This window comes from Pristiophorus japonicus, chromosome 14 (genome assembly GCF_044704955.1).
Source record: "Pristiophorus japonicus isolate sPriJap1 chromosome 14, sPriJap1.hap1, whole genome shotgun sequence".
Classification (NCBI taxonomy): Eukaryota; Metazoa; Chordata; class Chondrichthyes; family Pristiophoridae; genus Pristiophorus; species Pristiophorus japonicus.
In genome coordinates, this window is record NC_091990.1 from 88,893,864 (window position 1) to 88,915,060 (window position 21,197).

At 43.4% G+C, this 21,197-nt stretch overlaps 1 protein-coding gene across 5 annotated transcripts in view; it reads right to left on the bottom strand.

Moving 5' to 3' along the window:
- Window positions 1-19,465, bottom strand: part of prdm11 (PR domain containing 11) — a 204,659-nt gene extending 185,194 nt beyond the window's left edge. For 2 of the 5 annotated variants that reach the window (XM_070899354.1, XM_070899350.1), the window contains exons 1-2: window positions 8,527-8,590; window positions 7,940-8,317 (exon numbers count right to left, since the gene is read on the bottom strand). The gene's annotated coding sequence lies outside the window, so the exon portion shown is untranslated. Of the gene's footprint in view, window positions 1-7,939; window positions 8,318-8,526; window positions 8,591-8,629; window positions 8,775-19,416 lie in introns of those variants that run through there. The other 3 variants (XM_070899353.1, XM_070899351.1, XM_070899352.1) reach the window with 3 other exon arrangements.
- Between the last annotated feature and the right edge of the window lie 1,732 nt (window positions 19,466-21,197).

A 21,197-nucleotide genomic window follows, 5' to 3' on the forward strand; every position in this document is an offset into this window, starting at 1 on the left:
TCATGTCATGAACAGGTACAGAAAATAATCAAAAAGGCTAATAGAATGCTTGTCTTTATATCTAGAGGACCTGAGTACAAAGGGGCAGAAGTTATGCTGCAGCTGTACAAACCCTGGTTAGACCACACCTGGAGTACTGTGAGCAACTCTAGGTACCACACTTTAGGAAGGATATATCGCCCTTGTAGGGAGTGCAGCGTAGATTTACCAGAATTATACCTGGACTTTAAGGGTTAAGTTACGAGGCGAGATTACACAAATTAGGGTTGTATTCCCTAGAATTTAGAAGGTTAAGCAGTGATCTGATCGAAGTTTTCAGGATATTAAAAGGGAACAGATAGGGTAGAGAGAAACTATTTCTGCTGATTGGGGATTCTAGGACCTGGGGATTCTAGGATCTGGGGACATAGTCTAAAAATTAGAGGCAGAACTTTGAGGAAATTAGGAAACATTTCTACACACAAAGGGTGGGAGAAGTTTGGAATCTCCTTCCGCAAACGGCAATTGATGCTAGATCAATTGCTAATTTTAAATCGAAGATTGATAGCTTTTTGTTAATCAAAGCTATTAAAGGGATATGGGCCAAAGATAAATGGAGTTAGGTCGCAGATCAGCCATGATCTCACTGAATGGCAGAACAATCGCAAGGGGCTGAATGGCCTACTTCTGTTCCTATGTTCCTATCTTTCTATCATAACGTGATGTTTTGGTGATGAATTTCTTATTTTTTAGCCAGCCATGCAACTGTCACTGATAGCATCTTTGTGCCATCAATATTTCAGCATGTTTGAAAATATCAGATAGTATTGGGAGACATATGCTTTAAAAAAATTATGGGCAGAAGTTACATGACCTAACCTCAATAAGAACTATACATCCTTTTTTCATGTTATGTTCCCTATCTAACTTTATAGATTGCAGCAGGATATTACTCCTTTGCTACTCATCCAGTTCCCAACCAGCATGATGTATAATATTATGTTAAATAATCTGAAGTGATGCAAGACCGGCAGAATTAGGGCTACCCTAGACAAGTTTCTTTCCAGGTGATGAGGTTTTTATTCCTCTTTCATTTTCTAGTAATTGAATGAATACAAGCATTTGCTAAATATCCATGCATGAGATGAGCAAAAATGAGAGCGCGTGGAATTGGAGGTAACCTTGTGACATGAGTTGCTAAGTGGTTGGGAGGTAGGAGACAGAGAGTAGGGATAATGAGAATGTACTCTGATTGGCAGAATGTAACAAGTGGTGTTCCCCAAGGACCTGTTCTGGGCCCTCAGCTTTTCACCATATATCTATCAATGACTTTGATGAAGGAATAACTAGTTCTATATCAATTTTCAGATAACATTAAATTAGAAGGCACAGTAAGTTATGCAGCTGGGAGTAGGAAGTTGCAAAGTGACATGGACTGATTAAGTGAGTGGGAAAAACTGCTGGCAGGTGGAGTTCAACATGGGGAAATGTGAAGTAACATAACATAAGAACTAGGAGCAGGAGTAGGCCATTTGGCCCCTCGAGCCTGCTCCGCCATTCAATAAGATCATGGCTGATTTTCTACCTCAACTCCACTTTCCTGCACTATCCACATATCCTTTGATTCCCTTAATATCCAAAAATCTATCGATCTTTGTCTTAAATGTACTCAACAACTGGGCATCCACAGCCCTCTGAGGCAGACAATTCCAAAGATTCACCACCCAGTGAGTGAAGAAATTTCTCATCTCAGTCCTAAATAAGAGTCCAACCTCTTATTCTGAGACAGTGGCGCCTGGTTCTAGACTCCCCAGCCAGGGAAAACATCCACCCTGTCAAGCCCTGAAAGAATTTGGTCCCCTCATCTAAATTATTGATATAGATTGTGAATATCTGAGGCCCAAGCAGTGATCCTTGCGGTACCCCACTCGTGACTGTCTGCCAACCCGAAAATGACTAGTTTATTCCTATTCTCTGTCTACTAACCAATACTCAATCCATGCAAATATATTACCCTAAATCCCAGGAGCCTTAATTTTGTTTATTAACCTCTTGTGTGGCACCTTATCGAATGTCTTCTGAAATATAGCACATCCATTGGTTCCCCCTTATCTATTCTGCTAATTACAACCTCAAAAAACTCTTAACAGATTTGTCAAACATGATTTCCCTTTTATAAATATATGTTGACTCTGCCCAATCCTATTATTATTTTCTAAGTGCCATGTTACCACGTCCTTAATAATAAGATTCTAGCATTTTCCCTATTAAGTAATTTACTTTGGATCCAAGAAAAACAAAATGTGAGTATTTTCTTAATGATGAGACTAGAAACTGTAGATGTGCAAAGAGATTTGGGTGTCTAGCTACACAAATCATTAAACGCTAGTACACTGATACAAAAAGTTATCAAAAAGGCTAATAAAATGTTCACCGCTGTCTCAATAGGGTTGCAATACAAAGGGGAAGAGGTTATGCTTCAGTTGTATAGAACTTTGGTCTGACGCCATCTGGAGAACTGCATTTAGTTTTGGGCACCATACCTCAGGAAGTGTTTATTGGCTTTGGTGGGGGTACAGCATGGGCACCAGAATGATATCCAGCCTTAAAGAGTTAAATAATGAGGAACGGTTGCATAAACCAGTTGTATTCCCTTAACATTCGAAGGTTGAGGGGTGATCTAATCGAGGTGTTTAATATGATAAAAAGGATTCAATAGAATAGATGCAGAGAAGCTATTCCTCTGGTGGGAGAATCTAGAACAAGGTGGCATCATAAAATTAGAACCAGGTTATTCAGGAGTGAAATCAGGAAGCACTTTTACACACAAAGGATAATGGAAATGTAAAATTCTGTTCCCCAAAAGGTTGTAGATGCTGAAGTCAATTGAAATTTTCAGAACTGAGATTGACAGATTTTTATAAGTATGGACACCATCATCAACAACTTGCATTTATATAGTGCCTTTATCATAGCAAAATGTGCAAAGGCACTTCACAGGAATATTAACAAAATTTGACACATAGAGATATTAAATATTACCTAGAATATACAGCACAGAAACAGGCCATTCGGTCCAACCAGTCCATGCAGCATTTAAGCTCCACACGAGCCTCCTCTCATCTTTCCTCATCTAACTATCAGCATAACCGTCTGTTCTCTTCTTCCTCATATGCTTAACTAGCTTCCCCTTAAATGCATTTATACCATTTGCCCCAACTACTCCCTGTGGTCGTGAGTTCCACATTTTCACCATTCTCTGGGTAAAGAGGTTTCTTTTGAACTTCCAATTAGATTTCTTGGTGATGATCTTAAATTGATGGCCTCACGTTTTGCTCTTCCCACAAGTGGAAACATTAATGGGCCCAATTGTGGCCATGACTTGCATCAATTTTTCTGGAGTAAGTTGCTTTTTCTGGCGCAAATTAAAAAATGCCATTTTCCCCAAAAAATTTGCTCCAGAGTAAGTCAGTCAGGTAGGATTTTTTTAAATTCAGTTTTTTTTCCCCAAAAGTGGCGTTCCCAGACGCTTACGTAAGTTTTGGCCATTAATGCCACTTTGGCCAGCAAAAACTTACTCCAAATCAACTTATGTCAGCGTATGTGGGCAGCTCTGGAAAACATTGCGGGCAGTTAAGAATTCGGCGCAGGTTAATACATTTAAAACACCAAGACTTACAAAGCACTAAACAAACCACAAAAAGTAACAAGCAATCAATCAATAACAAATAAAAAATAGAAGTCCTACCTTTATGCCAGAATCAAGTTTTTTTTTGTTTTTTTTAAAAAACGTTCCACCCCCCCCCAATCAAAATACTCTTTCTTCTACCCACATCCCCCAAAAACTCTCCTCCTTCTCCACCCCCCCCAATCAAAACTCTCAAGCACAACCATCAATAAATAAAAAATAAAACTGAAGTTCTACCTCAGCCCGGGAAGTCAGCAGGCCGGCAGGTGCAGGAGGCCACTCGGCCGGGGATAGGATTCGGCAAACATCGGGGTGTCCCTTCGGCCGGGGATAGGGGCTGCGAGCTGCAAGCATCAGGTCCTGCTCACAGCCTGCAGGACACACTGGGAGGGCAAGGAGCATGCGCGCAGACCTCACTGCGCATGCTTTCTGCGCTGGGCTGTTGCTCCGCCCCCCCACTTCACTATCTGCGCCATGCTGGGACACCGGAGACTTGGCAGAGCGGGCAGGATGGGACCACGTTTTTTTGGCGCCGTTTCCAGCACGCAAAGTCGCCGCATTTAAGGTAAGTGCACCGAAAAAGGGGATTGGGGAAAATTGGGCTCATTCTCCCTCTGCCTGCTCTATCAAAACCTTTCATAATTTTAAAGACTTCTATCAGGTCACCCCCTCAGCCTTCTCTTTTCAGGAGAAAAGAAACCCAGCCTGTACATCGTTTCCTGATAGATATAACCTCACACTTCTGGTATCATCCTTGTAAATCTTTTTTGCAGCCTCTCCAGTGGCTCTATATCCTTTTTATAATATGGCGACCAGAATCGTATACAGTTCTCCAAGTGTGGTCTTACCAAGGTTATTAGGGCAGTTGAGAGGTAGGTTTTAAGGAGCGTCTTAAAGAAGGAAAGCGAGGTAGAGAGACGGGTAAATTTAGGGAAGGAATTCCAGAGCTTCGGTCCTTGGCGGCTGAAGGTATGGCCGCCAATGGTGCAGCAATTAAAATCGGATATGGGCAAGAGGCCAGAATTGGAGGAGCGCAGCTATCTTGGACGGCTGTAGGGTTGGAGGATGTTCGAGAAAGGGAGGGGGCAAGGCCATGGAGGGATTTGAAAAAAGGACAAGAATTTTTAAATCGAGGTGTAGCTCAACCCTGGAGCCAATGTAGGTCAGCGAGCACAGTGATGATGGGTGAATGGAACTTAGTGCATGTTAGGATACGGGCAGTAGAGTTTTGGGACGGGCTTACGTTTATGGAGGGTGGAAGATGGGCGACCAGTGTATGGGGCTAAAGCAGGTAAATGGGGCTGAGGTACAGATCATCCATGATCTAGTTGAATGGTGGAACAGGTTGGAGGGGCTAAATGGCCTACTCCTGTTCCCATACCCCTCTTTTTAAAGGGAAGCTGAAGAATTATATTACAAATGTTGCAAGTTATTTTAAATTGAAATTGAAGATTTGTCATGATTTCTTTGGGCTGCTTATTTATGTCAGAAGAATTCCCAACCTCTCTACTAGCCTGATTATTATGTTTCCAGATACAAAATAAGGCACTGTTTAGAATACACAAAATCCTTTGCGACAAATAAACGATGACCTTAGACTACTGTTATTTCTATTCTGACAATGTATGTTGGTTTTGATATTATAGAATCATGGAACAGTGCAACACAGGAGGCCATCATTTGGCTCATGCACCAGCTCTTTAGATGAGCAATCTAGTTAGTCCCACTCCCCCGCTCTTTCCCCATATCCCTGCAAGTTTTTTCTCCTTCAAGTATTTATCCAATTCCTTTTTGAAGGTTACTACTGAATCTGTATCCACCACAATATCAGGCAGTGCATTCCAAATCCTAACCACCCATTGTGTAAAAATGTGTTTGTCATGTTGCCTCTGGTTCTTTTGCCAATCACCTTAAATCTGTGCCATCTCGTTATCAACTCTTCAGCCATTGGAAACAGTTTCTATCTGAATCCTTCATGATCTTAAACATCTCTATCAAATCTCCTCAGTCTTCTGTGCTCCAAGGAAAACGTCCCACGCTTCTCTCTATCCATGTAATTGTATTCCCTCACCCTTGGAACCATTCTAGTAAATCTCTTCTGTACTCCCTGCAAAGCCTTCACGTCCTTCCTAAAGTGTGGTGCCCAGAATTGGAAAAGGGGTACTGGTGGACAGACAGAGGGAACAACCTGAGGAAAGGGCAATCCCAACAGACAGCCCAGGCGAGACATTATCATACTGAACGAAACAGACAGCCCAGGCGAGATACCAGCAATCACACTGAAAGAAAAACAGGCACCAAGGCAAACAACTGAACCACAACTAAGACGCTCCACGCGAGAGCGTAGACCACCTGAGAGACTGAACCTGTAAAGACAATAAGACCTTGGGAGAGGGTGATGTCATGTATCTCACACTACTGTACATAACTGTATCTTACCATGCTATACATGACTGTAACTAGAGATGACCTGTAACCACAAGCTTACCTTACCACCAGGGGTGCACTTGCAGGAGACACTGAATATCTGTCCCAGACAGATATATAAGGACAGGTCTCAGGCAAGTGTGGCATTCGAGAGCTGTGTAATAAAGATGCAGGTCCTGAGTGACCTTGACTTCAGCATGTGCCCTGTGTGAGTCTGTACTGCAGCGACAGGACATTACAGAAACAAATAAAATTCTGACGGGACTGGACTGGACAGGTTAGATGCAGGAAGAATGTTCCCGATATTGGGGAAGTCCAGAACCAGGGGACATAGTCTTAGGATAAGGGGTAAGCCATTTAGGACTGAGATGAGGAGGAACTTCTTCACTCAGAGAGTTGTTGACCTGTGGAATTCCCTACTGCCAGAAAGTTGTTGATGCCAGTTCGTTAGATATATTCAAGAGGGAGTTAGATATGGCCCTTGCAGCTAAAGGGATCAAGGGGTATGGAGAGAAAGCAGGAACGGGGTACTGAGGTGAATGATCAGCCATGATCTTATTGAATGGTGGTGCAGGCTCGAAGGGCCGAATGGCCTACTCCTGCACCTATTTTCTATGTTTCTATGGACACAATACTCCAGCTGGGTCTAAACTAGTGTTTAATATAGGATTAGCATAACTTCCTGGCTTTTGTACCCTATGCCTCTATTTATAAAGCCCAGGATCCCATATGCTTAATTAACTGCTTTGTTAACCTGTCCTGCCACTTCAAGAATTTGTGCTTAAGCACCCACTTTAAAATTATACCATTTTGTGTGTGTATGGTCTCCCATTCTTCCCACCAAAATGTATCACACTTCTCTGCATTAAATTTCATCTGCCATGTGTCAGCCCATTCCACCAACCTGTCTATGTCTTCTTGAAGTATATTCCTATCTTCCTCATAAGTTTCATGTCATCTGCAAATTTTGAAATTGTGTCTGTAGCCCCAAGTTCAAGAGATTAATGTACATCAAAAACAGCAGTAGTCCGAGTACTGAACCTTGGGGAATGCCACTATATACCTCCCTCCAGTCCGAAAAACGGTCATGCAAGATGTGTGGTAAAGCACCTTGAGATCGTACTTTAGTCCCATAACACTCATACTGAATAAAAGAGAAAACTTGCAGTATGCTAATAGTGCGGAGGTCACCAAGACTCTGCACGTTCAGTAATTACGACCGACTCAAACTCTTAATAATGGGATGTAAATGCCATCCGCCCCCGAAACATTTTAAGACATAAAACTATAACTAAAAATCCAAACCATCAGTCCCAAACTCTGCAAACCACAATTTTAAAAAATTGTACGAAATCCAAACTCATGATGTCATTGAAATTGACCTCACCACCAAACTTGATGCATACAAGCTCCGCCTCACGGCCGCCTTTTGGCTATTGCTCTGGTGACGTCTCCTGCGTTCCATTTTGGAACACGGCGCGTCGAGCTCACCTCTCGATTGGCTCGCTCGCATGTCAATCACACGATCACCGGCGCTTTCTACCCCGTTTCTAAGTTTGGTTGATCATGGCTTTCCCCCCCCCCCTCTGCAAAGTGGGCAACGTTCCACAGCCATTGATTAAACCAGATTCTGTAGCAAATAAAATCCGCGATCTCTTCAAATCATCAACCAAGGCTTACAACATTTAAAAAAGCAGATCGCACTCGTTGGCATTTTAATACTCTCGCCAGCCTTTTAAATTTTTATTACAATCCCGTCCCATTAAATCTCGCTTGCTTATGGCGATCTTGTTCTTTCAGCGAGCCATTTTTTATTTGCCACCTTGGCTAGTGCAGCTCACTTACCTCCGCAAAAAAAAATCAAATATTGGTGATCGGTATTTAAATCCTCTCCACTTTTTCTTTATACATGTACAAAAAACAAATGGTCGGTGCCGGGTAATTTTTGCTTTTTGTCGGCGTCAGTCGAGGTCGTTGCCTTTGGCTCCAGCTGCTGACGGCGCTGCAGGTTTCACTAGTCAGAGGCGAGGAAGAAGTTGTTTGCTGGTGTTGGGAATATATTTTGGGGGGAGACTGGCTCGTCTCTTTGCCTTGACCACCATGTTGCAGGAAATGACATGTAAAAGTTGAAGCGGAAGAAAGGAGCCGAGACCCCCAGACAACCTCTGATCGGCACAATCCACACCAAAGTTTGGCGGCACGCTATTAAAACAAACAGGCTACCTGCAGGGAGAAAGGACAGTTTGTTTACCTGGCGGATTATCTTCAAGTAATTTAGAGGGTGTTTTTTTAAATTATTTCAAATTTCGCAAAGGTTAAGTTAAATTAATCTGTGTGAATTGTGCACACACAAAAAAAATCGTTTTTAATTTTAAAAGTTTATACAAAAAAATGTTTTATTTGTGTTAATTTTTCTTCTTTAAAAAAATTACCCACAACTGATGCATTGCGTGTTGTGTATAATTCGAGGGAAGGATGTGAGGTCTCAAGGGGCCAGCGTAAAAACCGCGAGGCGTACAAGTGCAGACTTCTCACCCGGCCGGCACCCACTCCCACCGGCGGCGGCGGCGGCGGCGCGGACATCAGTGACACAAAATCAAATCCCGCGTGCAGGGCGAAACGCCTCGCGCTGCTAACGGTCACTGGCTCCCACCCTCTGCCCCTCGCGCTGCCAACGGTCACTGACTCCTACCCTCTGCCCGCTCATGGTGCTAATGGTCAGTGGCTCCCACCCTCTGCCCGCTCATGGTGCTAATGGTCACTGGCTCCCACCCTCTGCCCGCTCATGGTGCTAACAGTCATTGGCTCCCACCCTCTGCCCGCTCATGGTACTAACAGTCATTGGCTCCCACCCTCTGCCCGCTCATGGTGCGAATGGTCAGTGGCTCCCACCCTCTGCCCGCTCATGGTGCTAACAGTCATTGGCTCCCACCCTCTGCCCGCTCATGGTGCTAACAGTCACTGGCTCACACCCTCTGCCCGCTCATGGTGCTAACGGTCAGTGGCTCCCACCCTCTCTCTGCTCATGGTGCTAACGGTCACTGGCTCCCACCCTCTGTTTGCTCATGGTGCTAATGGTCACTGGCTCCTGCCCTCTGCCTCTCGGCCTGCTAACGGTCAGGGGCTCCCACCCTCTGCCCGCTCATGGTGCTAACGGTCACTGGCTCCCACCCTCTGTCCCCTCGCGCTCTTCAAGGTCATAAGCGGTGTAAGATACCCTAGTCGTGCATACATATATACATAGGGTTAGGAGTTGGTTTAATTACACATGAATAAGCCCTTTGCTTTCTTTTTACTTGTAAATGGCTTGGGGATTTGTACTGTTGCTAGAAATAATGAAATGGTTAAAGTTGTTCATTCCCAGGATGCTTTAGAGTTTAATTGTGTCTAGGTACAATTTAGTTGATTCTGCTGTTTAACTTCTGCTGAGGTGCAGGATGTGGGTTGCAGGATGTGTGATTCATGCCTCTTGATTTCCTTTTGTCGCCGCATTGTGAAACAAAATAGCCATGATAGTCTTGAAGTAGGAAGTGGTACAATAGGCCAGGAAGGTAAACAAGTTGGCATCTTGTGTTTTGTCGGAAATATGATTTGTGGGGGTCTTGTGCACAATAACATTTGGTATACCATAATGAATCATCGAGGACAGTTTGCGTGACGAAAATCCGATAAAGATCTTGAGCTTAATTTTTAGAGAGAGGATCGAAAAGATCGCTGAATATTGCGTCTCTACCCAAAGAAAAATGGGGTACTCACACCCTACCTTCCCTGTAATTTTCTTTGGCCCCGTGCGGTGCCTTGAAGGGGCTGTACGTGCCATTGAAAATACCGCGCACGCGCAGTTTTTACATTGAGTTGCCGGCTGCGCGAGTTCCCTGGAGCAGAGCATGGCCGCACACCTTACAGGGAACTATCTTTTAACTTCTCTTGTTAGCCACGGTTGGACCACTTTTCCTGTAGAGTTTTTGTGCCTTAAAGGAATATATGTTGTAAATTATGTATTAATTCTTTAAATGCTAGCCATTGCTCGTCTACCTTTTAATGTAGTTTTCCAATCTACGTTAGCCAACTCGCCCCTCATAGTTTGCTTTGTTTAGATTTAAGACCCTAGTTTTGGATTTAACTAAATCACTTTCAAACTTAAAAAAAATTCTATCATATTATGGTCACTCTTCCCTCAGGGTCCCTTTATTACATGGTTATTAATTAACCATTTCTCATTGCACAATGCTAGATCTAAAATAGCCTGCTCCCTGGTTGGTTCCTCAACATACTGATCTAGAAAACTATCTTGTATACATTCCATGAAGTCCACATTATTACTGCAAATTTGGTTTGCCCAGTCTATATGTAGATTAAAGTCCCCCATGATTAAGTATTACCCTTGTTACATGCACCTCTAATTTCCAGATTTATACTCTGCCCTACATTACAACTACTGTTTGGGGGCCTATAAACAACTCACACCAATGTTTTCTGCCCCTTGCTGTTTCTTAGTTCCACCCAAACTGATTCTACTACTTGATTTTTGGAGCTAAAATCCTTTCTCACTCCTGCCTTTATCCCATCCTTTATTATCGGCGCTTCCCCTCCTCCTCTTCCAATTTGCCTATCTCTTCTAAAAGTTAAGTATCCTGGAATATTTAGTTCCCAACTGTGTTTACTTTGCAATCACATCTCCATAATGGCTATTAGATCAAACCTATTAATTTCTATCTGCGCTATTAATTTATCTATTTTGTTGCGAATGCTTCACGCATTCAGATGTAGTGCCTTTAGCTTTGACTTTTTTCTATTGTTCCCTGATGTCACCTTAGTCACTGATGCCCTATTACCTTTGTTACTGTCCCTTCCTGATCCACTTTTGCTTATTTTTACCCAAAACTCTGCTCTGCTCTGGGGCCTTGACATTTCTCTTGCTGCTTTTTAAATGTACACTTTCATGAATCCTCCAACCCCCCCACCACCACCTTCATTAGATTAAAGCCCTGTCTACTGCCCTAGTTATTCGATTCGCCAGGACACTGGTTCCAGCCCAGCTCCCTCTTTCCCCAGTACTGGTGCCAGTGCCCCACAAAGTAAAGCCCCTGCCTCCTACACCACTCTTTGAGTCACGCATTTAACCTTCTAATCTGCATATCCCTATGCCAATTGATGGTGGCTCAAGTAACAATCCAGAGATTATTACCTTTGAAGTCTGCTTTTTAATTTGGAACCCAACTCCTCCAACTCTTCTCAGCAGAACTTCATTCCTAGTTCTACCTATGTCGTTGTAGGAGTCGTTGGTCCCTACGTGGACCATGACCACTGGATCTTCCCCTTCCCACTCTTAAGTTCTTCTCCAGCCGCACAGAGATGTCTTTAACCCTGGCACTCCCTTTGGAACTTCCGGTCGCGGCTGCAGAGAACAGTATTTTTCCCTCTGACTATATTGTCCCCTACCACAACTATATTCCCTTTCACCTCCCCCGCGCCATGGTGAGAGGAGAACAACAGAAAGAGAGAGAGAGAGAGTGAGTGAGTGAGCGGTGAGCACCAGTTCCAACTGTCACAGGACAGAGTTTTTGTTTCAACCTATTGCTGACCAATTAACTTCCCTTCCTGACCAATTAACTTCCCTTTCTGACCCCCATGTTAGCTGATATTGTTAATGCTTCTCTCAGGTACTGTCTCCCTCCCCTTCAAATCGGCCGTCATCACCACCTCCTCCTCAAAAAAACATTGTTGACCCCTCTGACCTCACAAACGCATCTCCAACCTCCCTTTCATCTCCAGAATCTTTCCAATGTGCTGCCACCTCCCAAATCCGTTCCAATCTTTCCTGGAGCATGATTGAATCCCTCCATCCAGGTTTCCACCTCTGCCACAGTACTGAAATTCGCATCAAGTCCCGTTAACCAATCACCCTTGTGCTCGCTGACCTACATTATCTACCGGTCTGGCAGCACCTCGATTTAAAAGTTATCATCAATGTTTTCAAATCCCTACATGGACCTGTCCCTCCCGATCTCTAACTTCCTCCAGCATCCCCAATTTCAATGCTACACTATTCGCAGCCATGCCTACAGCTGCCGAGGCCCCAAGCTCTGGAATTCCCACCTTAAACCTCGCTGCCTGTCGACCTGTTTTCTCCTTTAAGACACTCCTTAAAGCCTACCTCATTGACCATCTGACCTCATCTCCTTATATGGCTCAGTGTTAAATCAAAGTCCCCAAATGAAATCCCATTTTACTGTGACCATGGTAAACTATCCCTCCTCATCATTCTCGATCTGTCTGCTGCCTTCGACATGGTGACCACACCGTTCTCCACCAATGCCTCTCCTCCGTCGTCCAGCTGGATGGGGCTGCACTCACCCAGTTCTATTATCCAGTTGTAGCCAGAGAATCACCTGCAATGGCGTCTCTTCCCGCTCCCGGACCGTTACCTCTGGAGTCTCTCACGGAGCTATCCTTGGCCCCCTTCTATTTCTCAACTGCATGTTGCCCCTCGATGATGTCGTCCGCAAAAAACAATTTCAGGTTCCACATGCAAGCTGATGACATACAGCTCTACCTCATCCCAACCTTTCTCAACCCCTCCATTGTCTCTAAATTGTCTGACATCCAGTACTGGATGAGCTGAAATTTCCTCCAATTAAATATTGGGAAGACCCAAGCCATTGTGTTCAGTCCCCAGCACAAACTTTGTTCCCTACCACCAACTCTATCCCTCTCCCCAGCAACTAGACTGTTCACAACCTTGGTGTCATATTTGACCCTGGGTTAAGCTTCCGACCACATATCCGCTCCATCACTTAGATCGCCTACATGCACCTCCATAACACCGCCCAATTCTGCCCCTGCCTCAGCTCATCTGCTGCTGAAACCCTTTGCATGAAGCCTTTGTTACCTCTTGACTATTCCAACGCTCTCCTGGCTGGCCTCCCATCTTCCAACCCCGATAAACTTAAGGTCATCCAATACTCTGGTGTCCGTAATCTAACTGGCATCAACTCCCGTTCACCTAGCACCCTTGTGTTCGCTGACCTATATTGTCTCCCGGTTCGGCAACGCCTCGATTTTAAAATTCTCCTTGTTTTCCAATCCCTCCATGCCCTCACCCCTCTATAGCCCCCTCCAACATCCCCGATTTTCATCGTTCCACCATTGGCGGCCGTGCCTTCAGCTGCCTAGGCCCCAAGCTCTGGAATTCCCTCCCTAAACCTCTCTACCTGTTACCTTATTTAAGACACTCTTTAAAACCTACCTCTTTGACCATCTGTCCTCATCTCCATATGTGGGTTGGTGTCACATTTTGTTTGATAAGTGCCTTGGGATGTTTTAGTACGTTAAAGGTGCTATATAAATTGCATTTATTTCTCTACATCTGCTTAAAGATATTGGGGGGAAATTCAGTAGCACCTGTTTGGGGCACTAACTTTTAAAATTTTGAACACTCATCGCCAGGTGCAAAGGAAGCTTAACTTCTAAATTGGGCTTTAGCGCCCCAGGAAGGAAGGGAGCGGTAAATTAAGCACTAATGACCTCGGGGCGCTAACATCAGAGCACTATGGAATTTCAGGTGACTTGCATTCAGCAATCATCCTTCAATCCGTCACACTGGCTCATTCCAGTTCTTAAAGGCACACTATTTGTTTCCAACGTGCATTAAGCAACAGGACTTGCATTTTACATGGCACTACATAGGTGTTTGCAGATCATAGTGCTCTATGTATACAAAAGGTTTACCATTGCAGTCCGAGGGGAGTTTTATACTGATTCCATCCCCACAGGAGTGCAAGGCCAGCTGCTCATTTTCATCAGTCCTGCATCTGAAGTAGACCTGAGAGGAAGTGCAAAAACTTTTTGCTATGGCTGCTGCTAATCTAGCTGTAAAGGATCTCGTCATTTCAATGATGTAGCATTGGAGGGGGCAGTCGAACAAAGGACGGAAGCGCTGTCCCTGGCAAGTGGAAGGAGGCCATTGCCCCACATCTTTAGGGCAATGTGGAGGGAAGTGGCAGAGGAGGTGTCGGCCAGCACTGTCGTTCAACGCAGCCTCACACAGTGCCGTAAGAAATTCAACAACCTCAGTCGGGTGGTCAAGGTGAGTGCATGCTTCAACACCTCCTACATACCAGCCTCTGAACCGCTGTCTGTGCACACTGCAAACATTCCTTAGGACTATCGAACTCAGTGCCACAGTGCTACCAAAGCGCAGGACCGGCCCCAGTGCAAGTAAATCCGACTCCTCTTACCCAGAATTGCTAAATCCCAGGGCCTAGAAAATCAACAACCCTTCCGGTGCACTCGCACTGTACCTTTGCAGAATCTACTGGATTCACCACAAATTAGTATGGGACCTGGATATACTGGGTGCTGGCCTTGCACTCCTATGATTATAAAATAGTGTGTCTGCCAAATGGCCTCCATTTGTGCTGTAAATTCTATGATTAAGAATTTCCTTCTCAGACAAGTTGATAGCATTCAAAGAAACCAGAGCCAATATATCGGCGGGCTAAATAATGGCAGAAGGACTTTAATGTGAACTAGTGGATCAGCCCCCATTACAACAGTGACTACATTCCAAAAGTACTTCATTGGCTGTAAACTGCTTTGAGACGTCTGGTGGTCGTGAAAGACACTATATAAATGCAAGTCTTTCTTTACTCTGCTGATCTGTCTAAGTCTGCCTGAAATCTCTTGTATTCTTCTTCATAATTTGATATGCATTCTAAATTGATATAATTATAAACTTCAATGTCATTCATCTTGTACCTATGTCCAAATGATTAATATAAATAAAATATGAAAAAGGTGAGGGGTCTTTTCATCCTTCTGCATAAATCTGATCCTTCCATTTCCCACATAAACTATACTTATGGGGGTAGATCTTGACTGTGTGATAGTATAAAATGGGTTATAGCGAATCGACAGCCCGCTTTAGTCAATGGAAATAAAAATCAGGAGATGTAAAATGGCTGATGACTCGCTGTCACCCGTTTCACACAACAACAACTTACATTTATATAATGCATTTAATGTAGTAATACGTCCAAAGGTGCTTAACGAGCGATATCAATTTAAAAAAAAAAACATTTTTGACACCAAGCCACAGAAAGAGATATCAGGATAGATGACCAAAAGATCAAAAAGGTAGGTTTTAAGGAACATCTTAAAGGAGGAGAGAGAGGCAGAGAGGTTTAGTGAGAGAATTACAGAGCTTAGAGCCAAGGCAGCTGAAAGCACTGCTGCCAACGGGGGAGCAATTAAAATTTGGGGATGCACTGGAGGCCAGAATTGAAAGAGCGCAAAGATCGCAAAGGCTTGTAGGGCTGGAGGACATAGCCAAATTGTGGCTACTCATAGTCAATTCAGAGGTATGGGAATGGTTATGTGTAATATAATGGAATAATATGTGCAAGATACAGAGAAACGTAAAGAGAGGCAGAAAATAATTACAGAAACAAGTTAGGTTTGAAATTGCCTTGAATGTGGCAGAAATCTACTGAATACCATGGAACCAAAGACTTTTGTCCTGCTATGGTGTAAGCATCCAACTTGGGAGTATATCACCCGATGAATTCCAAAGTCACCCTACCCTTCCTGAAATACTGTAGATTATAATTGAAAATGTTAACATGTATTACAACTTTCACTAAACCATCTGCAAGGTGGAAGGATACCATATCAGTAAAATATAGAAAACATATAGAGCAGCATTGTACTATATGGATTGTCCTCCAGGCAGTGTACAATATGTAAAGTATTAGCTCTGGAAGCAGAATCCACAGCTCTTTGCTGCCAGTCAGGTTTAGGAGGACAAGAAGTTAAATTGATGGGAGGAGATGAACTGCTGGAAAGGGAAGATCTGAGAGTGATTAAAAGAGTTCTGTTCGATAACAGGCAGAAACCTGTGATACAAAAAAAATGAACTTAATAATTGGAAATCTCTAAGGAGAAAAGAGAAATGAATATCTAATTATTCTAGCAAACAAAGGATGCATCAAAAGCACCAGCTGCTGTAATGCTGAACCATACAGATAATAAAGAAAGAACCTACATTTTTCTAGCACCTATCACCACATCAGGACATCCCAAAGTACTTCATATGTATCACCATGTACGATGCTCTGTTCATGTGGCCCACTCATGTATGTAGCATTTACCATGTGGCCCACCCATATATGAAGGAAGCACTGTCCATATGATCCACTCATGTATGATGAACCATCCATAAGGCCCACTCGCATATGAAGCACTTCCTATGTGGCCCACCCGCACCTGAAGCAACGTCCATATGGCCCACTCATGTATGAAACACTGTCCACGATGCTCACTCACATATAAAGCGCTTACCATGTGGTCACTCAAATATAGAAGATTAAGGGGTGATCTAATTAAGGTGTTTAAAATGATTCAAGGGTTTGACTGGGTAGATAGAGAAAAACTATTTCCTTTTGGTGGGAAATCCAGAACAAGGGGGCATAACCTTAAAATTAGCAAGGCCATTTGGGTGATGTAAGGAAGCACTTCTTCACGCAAAGGGAAGTGGAAATTTTGAACTTTTGCCCCCCCCCCACACACAAAAAAAAGCTGTTGTGGCTAGGTCAACAGAAAATTTCAAAACTGAGTGATAGATTTTTGTTAGGCAAGGATTTTAAGGGATATGGAACCAAGGCGGGTAGATGGAGTTAAGATTCCATTGAGCCATGATCTAATTGAATGGCGGAACAAACTCAAGGGGCTGAATGGCCTATTCTTGTTTCTATGTTCCTATGTATGAAACATCAATCAAATGGCCCACCGACCATGCAGCTCAATCATGTGAGATCAGAACCTATTTTCCACTGGCTTATTTCCTTCATATCTCGTTTAGTGGCAATTGTATTTTTATATTTCCCCTCAGGATTTTGATTCTCACCTTCTTGCTCCACACTTGTGTCTGCCATTTCACCTCTTACCTCAGCTAACACTCGCTGACCTCGTGCAGAAAACTATATCATTGCTTCAAACAAACTGTTTCTTTCCCTTTTCATTATTTTTAGTAACTTGATTCTGGCTATGCAGAAGCCGAATATGCACCCGAAGTCGCTTTGCATAAGCTGCATGTACACCCACAGGTCCCTCTGCTCCTACACCCCCCTCAAAATAGTACCATTCGGATTATACTGCCTCTCCATGTTGTTTCGGAGAGGCAGTATAATCTGAATGGTACTATTTTGAGGGCGGCGCACGAGCAGAGCGACATGGGGGTGCATATTTGGCTTCTGCAAAGGGGAAAGGCCAATTTTACTAAGCTGACATGTAATTTAACAAAACTGGACTGGAAATAGCTACTTGAAGGCAAATCAGTGTCCGAGCAGCAGGGGGCATTCAAGGAGGAGAGAGTGAGGGTTCAGAGCAAATATGTTCCCATAAAGAAAAAGAGTGGGACTCCAAAATCTAGAGCCTCCTGGAAGTCAAAGGGCATACAGGGTAAATTAAGGCAAAAAGTGAAGCATATGTCAGATACAGAGGGTAAATATTGTAGTAAGTGCAGGGGTGAAATTAAAAAGAAAATTAAGAAAGCAAAGAGGCAATGAAAGAATATTGGCAAGTAACATCAAGGAAAACCCAAACATGTTTCATAAATACATAAGAGCAAGAGGATAACTAAAAAAAGCATAGGGCTTATTAGAGACCAAAAAGGTAACCTGTGTGTAGAGGCAGAAGACATGGGTATGGTTCTTAATGAATACTTTGCATCTGTCTTCACAAAAGAGAAACAATGCAGACATTGTAGTTGAGGAGGAGTGTGAAATATTAAATGAGATAAACATAGTGAGAGAGAAAGTATTAAGGGGTTTAGCATCTTTGGAAGTACATAAAATGCCAGTCTCAGATGAAATGTATCCCAGGGAGGAAATAGTGGAGGCTCTGACCATAATTTCCCAATCCTTTCTGCCTACAGGTGCAGTGCCAGAGGACTGCTAACATTGTACCATTGTTTAAAAAGGGAGAAAGGGACAGACTGAGTAATTATAGGCTAGTCAGCCTAACCTTGGTGGTGTGCAAATAATTGAAAAAATTTCTGAGAGACAGTATTAATCGTCATTTGCAAAGGCACAGATTAATCATGGACAGTCAGCCTTGTTTGATTTCTTAAGGCAAGGTCGTGTCTGACTAACTTGATCTAATTTTTTGAGGAGGTAACAAGGAGGGTCATAAGATGACATAGGATATACGGCACAGAAACATGCCATTCAGCCGAACGTCCATGCCACCGTTTATGCTCTACTCGAGCCGCCTCCTGTCTTTTCCTCCTCTAAATCTATCAGCATAACCCTCTATTCCCTTCTCCATCATATGCTTGTCTAGCCTCCCCTTAAATGCATCTATACTATTCGCTTCAACTACTCTCTGGTAGCGAGTTCCACATTCTGACCACTCTTTGGGTAAAGAAGTTTCTTCTGAATTCCTTATTGGATTTCTTGGTGACTATCTTATATTGATGGCCTCTAGTTATGCTCTTCCCCACAAATGGTAACATTCTCTCACTATCCACTATATCAAAATCTTTCATAATTTTAAAGGCCTCTATTGGGTCACTCCTCAGCCTTTTTTCAAGAGAAAAGAGACCCAGCCTGTTCATCTTTTACTGATATGTATACCCTCGCACTTCTGGCATCATCCTTGTAAATCTTCTCTGCACCCTCTCCTGTCCCTCCATATCCTTTTTATAATATGGCAACCAGAACTGTACGCATTACTCTGTGTGGTTTAACCAAGGTTTGATACAGGTTTAGCATAACTTCCCTACTTTTCAATTCTATCCAACTAGATATAAACCCTAGTGCTTGGTTTGCTTTTTTATGGCCTTGTGAACCCATGTCGCTACTTTTAATGATTTGTGTATTTGTACTCCGAGATCCCTTTGTTCCTCTACCCCACGTATACTCGCAACGTCCAAGTAATAAGTGACCTCCCTATACTTCCTACGAAAATGTAATACCTCACATTTATCTGTATTGAACTTCATTTGCCAATTATATGCCCATTCTGCAAGTTTATTAATATCCTCCTGTAATTTGTTGCAGTCCTCCTCAGGCAACAGATCAAATAAAAATAGCTCATTGATGTCAGGAAATAAGTTCTTTCAAAAGTGACTAAATAAATAAGGTCATTATTGTATACCTCATGCAACTGCATTATTGAATCACTGCATGCAACACTTCCTCAAAAATGTAACATTAAAATGCATTCAATGGCCTCACCGAGTGTGAAGAGTATATGCAGACATATTGCAGGAATCACAAATACACAGATAATGACTTCTGGTAAAATGTAAAGCATCTCACCCTGTCCAATGTTTCCCCTCCCCTCTTTTCTGAAGCGAATGACTCCAGCTGCAGAGTATGGTTCCACAAAAGGCCTGCATTGTTATTTCCCGACCTCAGGATGTCTCAAAGTGCTCCAGAGCCAATGAAGCACCCGTCACGTGCAGTCACTGTTACAATGTAGGAAACGCAGCAGCCAATTTGTGCACAGCAAGATCCCGCAAACAGCAATGTGATCATCTGTTTAGTGATGTTGGTTGAGGAATAAATATTGGCCAAAAAAAACAGGTAGAACTCTTCTGCTCTTCTTTGAAATATTGCCATGGGATCTTTTAAGTTAACCCGAAGCCTCGGTTTAACATCTCATCCACAAGATGGCACCTCTGACAGCACAGCACTCCCCCAGCACCACACCGGTGTCAGCCTAGATCATGTGCCCTGGAGTGAGACTTGTACCCACAGCCGTCTGGCTCAGAGACAAGAATCACACCACTAAGCACAGCTGCTACTAAAACAAGTGTTGTCAGCTCTGGTTGGATCATATTCCAGGAGGTTTAATCACATGACCTGCCACCTTCTCCTACCCTGCCCCCACACCCACGACTGGTCTTCCACTGTGCCAATCATTCAATAATGGCGGCTACAATACCCACAATCTTCTGTGCTCCAGAAATCACTCTATCCATCGCGTGGTTTTGCTAAGTGTGCTGGCGCATTGCATTCTAGGTGGCTCAACGAACTCCGTACAGACCAAGAATTGAACTCAAGTCCTTCCTGGACTGTATAGACCACGCCAAAGGTACAGTTTCTCACTTAGCCACTGGAGAAGCTCTGCATGTGTGTCAGTGGGTAGCACCGTCACCTCTGAGTCAGATGGCTGCGTGTTCAAGCCCCACTCCAGAGACTTGAGCACATAATCCAGGCCGACATTCCAGTGCAGCGCTGAGGGAGCGCTGGAGGTGCCACATTTCCTACATTACAACAGTGACCATACTCCAAAAATGCGTCATTGGCTGTAAAGCACTTCCTGATGTCTTGAAGTTATGAAAGGCACTGTAGAAATGCAAATCATTCTTTCCTTTCCTTATGCTGGAATATAAAACACAAGACTAAACTCAGTTTTCATTTACTTCCGTCACAAAAACCGTCAAGAACCACATTGTAAAAATCCTCTGCAAGGTAGTTGGGTGCGGGATAAGTGAGTGGGCGGGAGGGAGGGGGAGAGAGGAAGGGGCAATGAAACAGTTATTCTAACTACTGCCTGTTTAATTCTGCCATGACACTTCCACAGAAAACAGCACAGAAGCACGGTGACACAGAGTAAAAGTGATTACTTTAATTATTCATGCTTCTTAAATTATTAAACTTAAACCATGGAAATTGAACAATATTACACAGACTTTTCTATTGCCAGCTTAATAATTAAACGATATGGCTAAGAGAAAGACAGTCTAACCTACGTAATGTGAACAGTTTAACAGATACAGTAATATTGGTGCACAGTCGGGTGGAATAGTTCATTATTATTGGTAGATCTTCCAAGGCGTTGCTCACAGCTATTCTGGGCCTGGAGCCTGGTTACTGATGGATACTGGGCACCACTCTCAGGTTCCTCACTGTTGACCCTCACTGACTTCTTTCCAGTCCTTGAGTTTGGTGCTCACTCCCTGTTTTGTAAATGTAAACAGCTACTTATCATTGGTAGACCTCCCATGCCATTGCTCATAGGTCATCATCATCATAGGCAGTCCCTTGAAATGAGAATAACTTGCTTTCACGCCAAAAAGGGATAAGTTCACAGA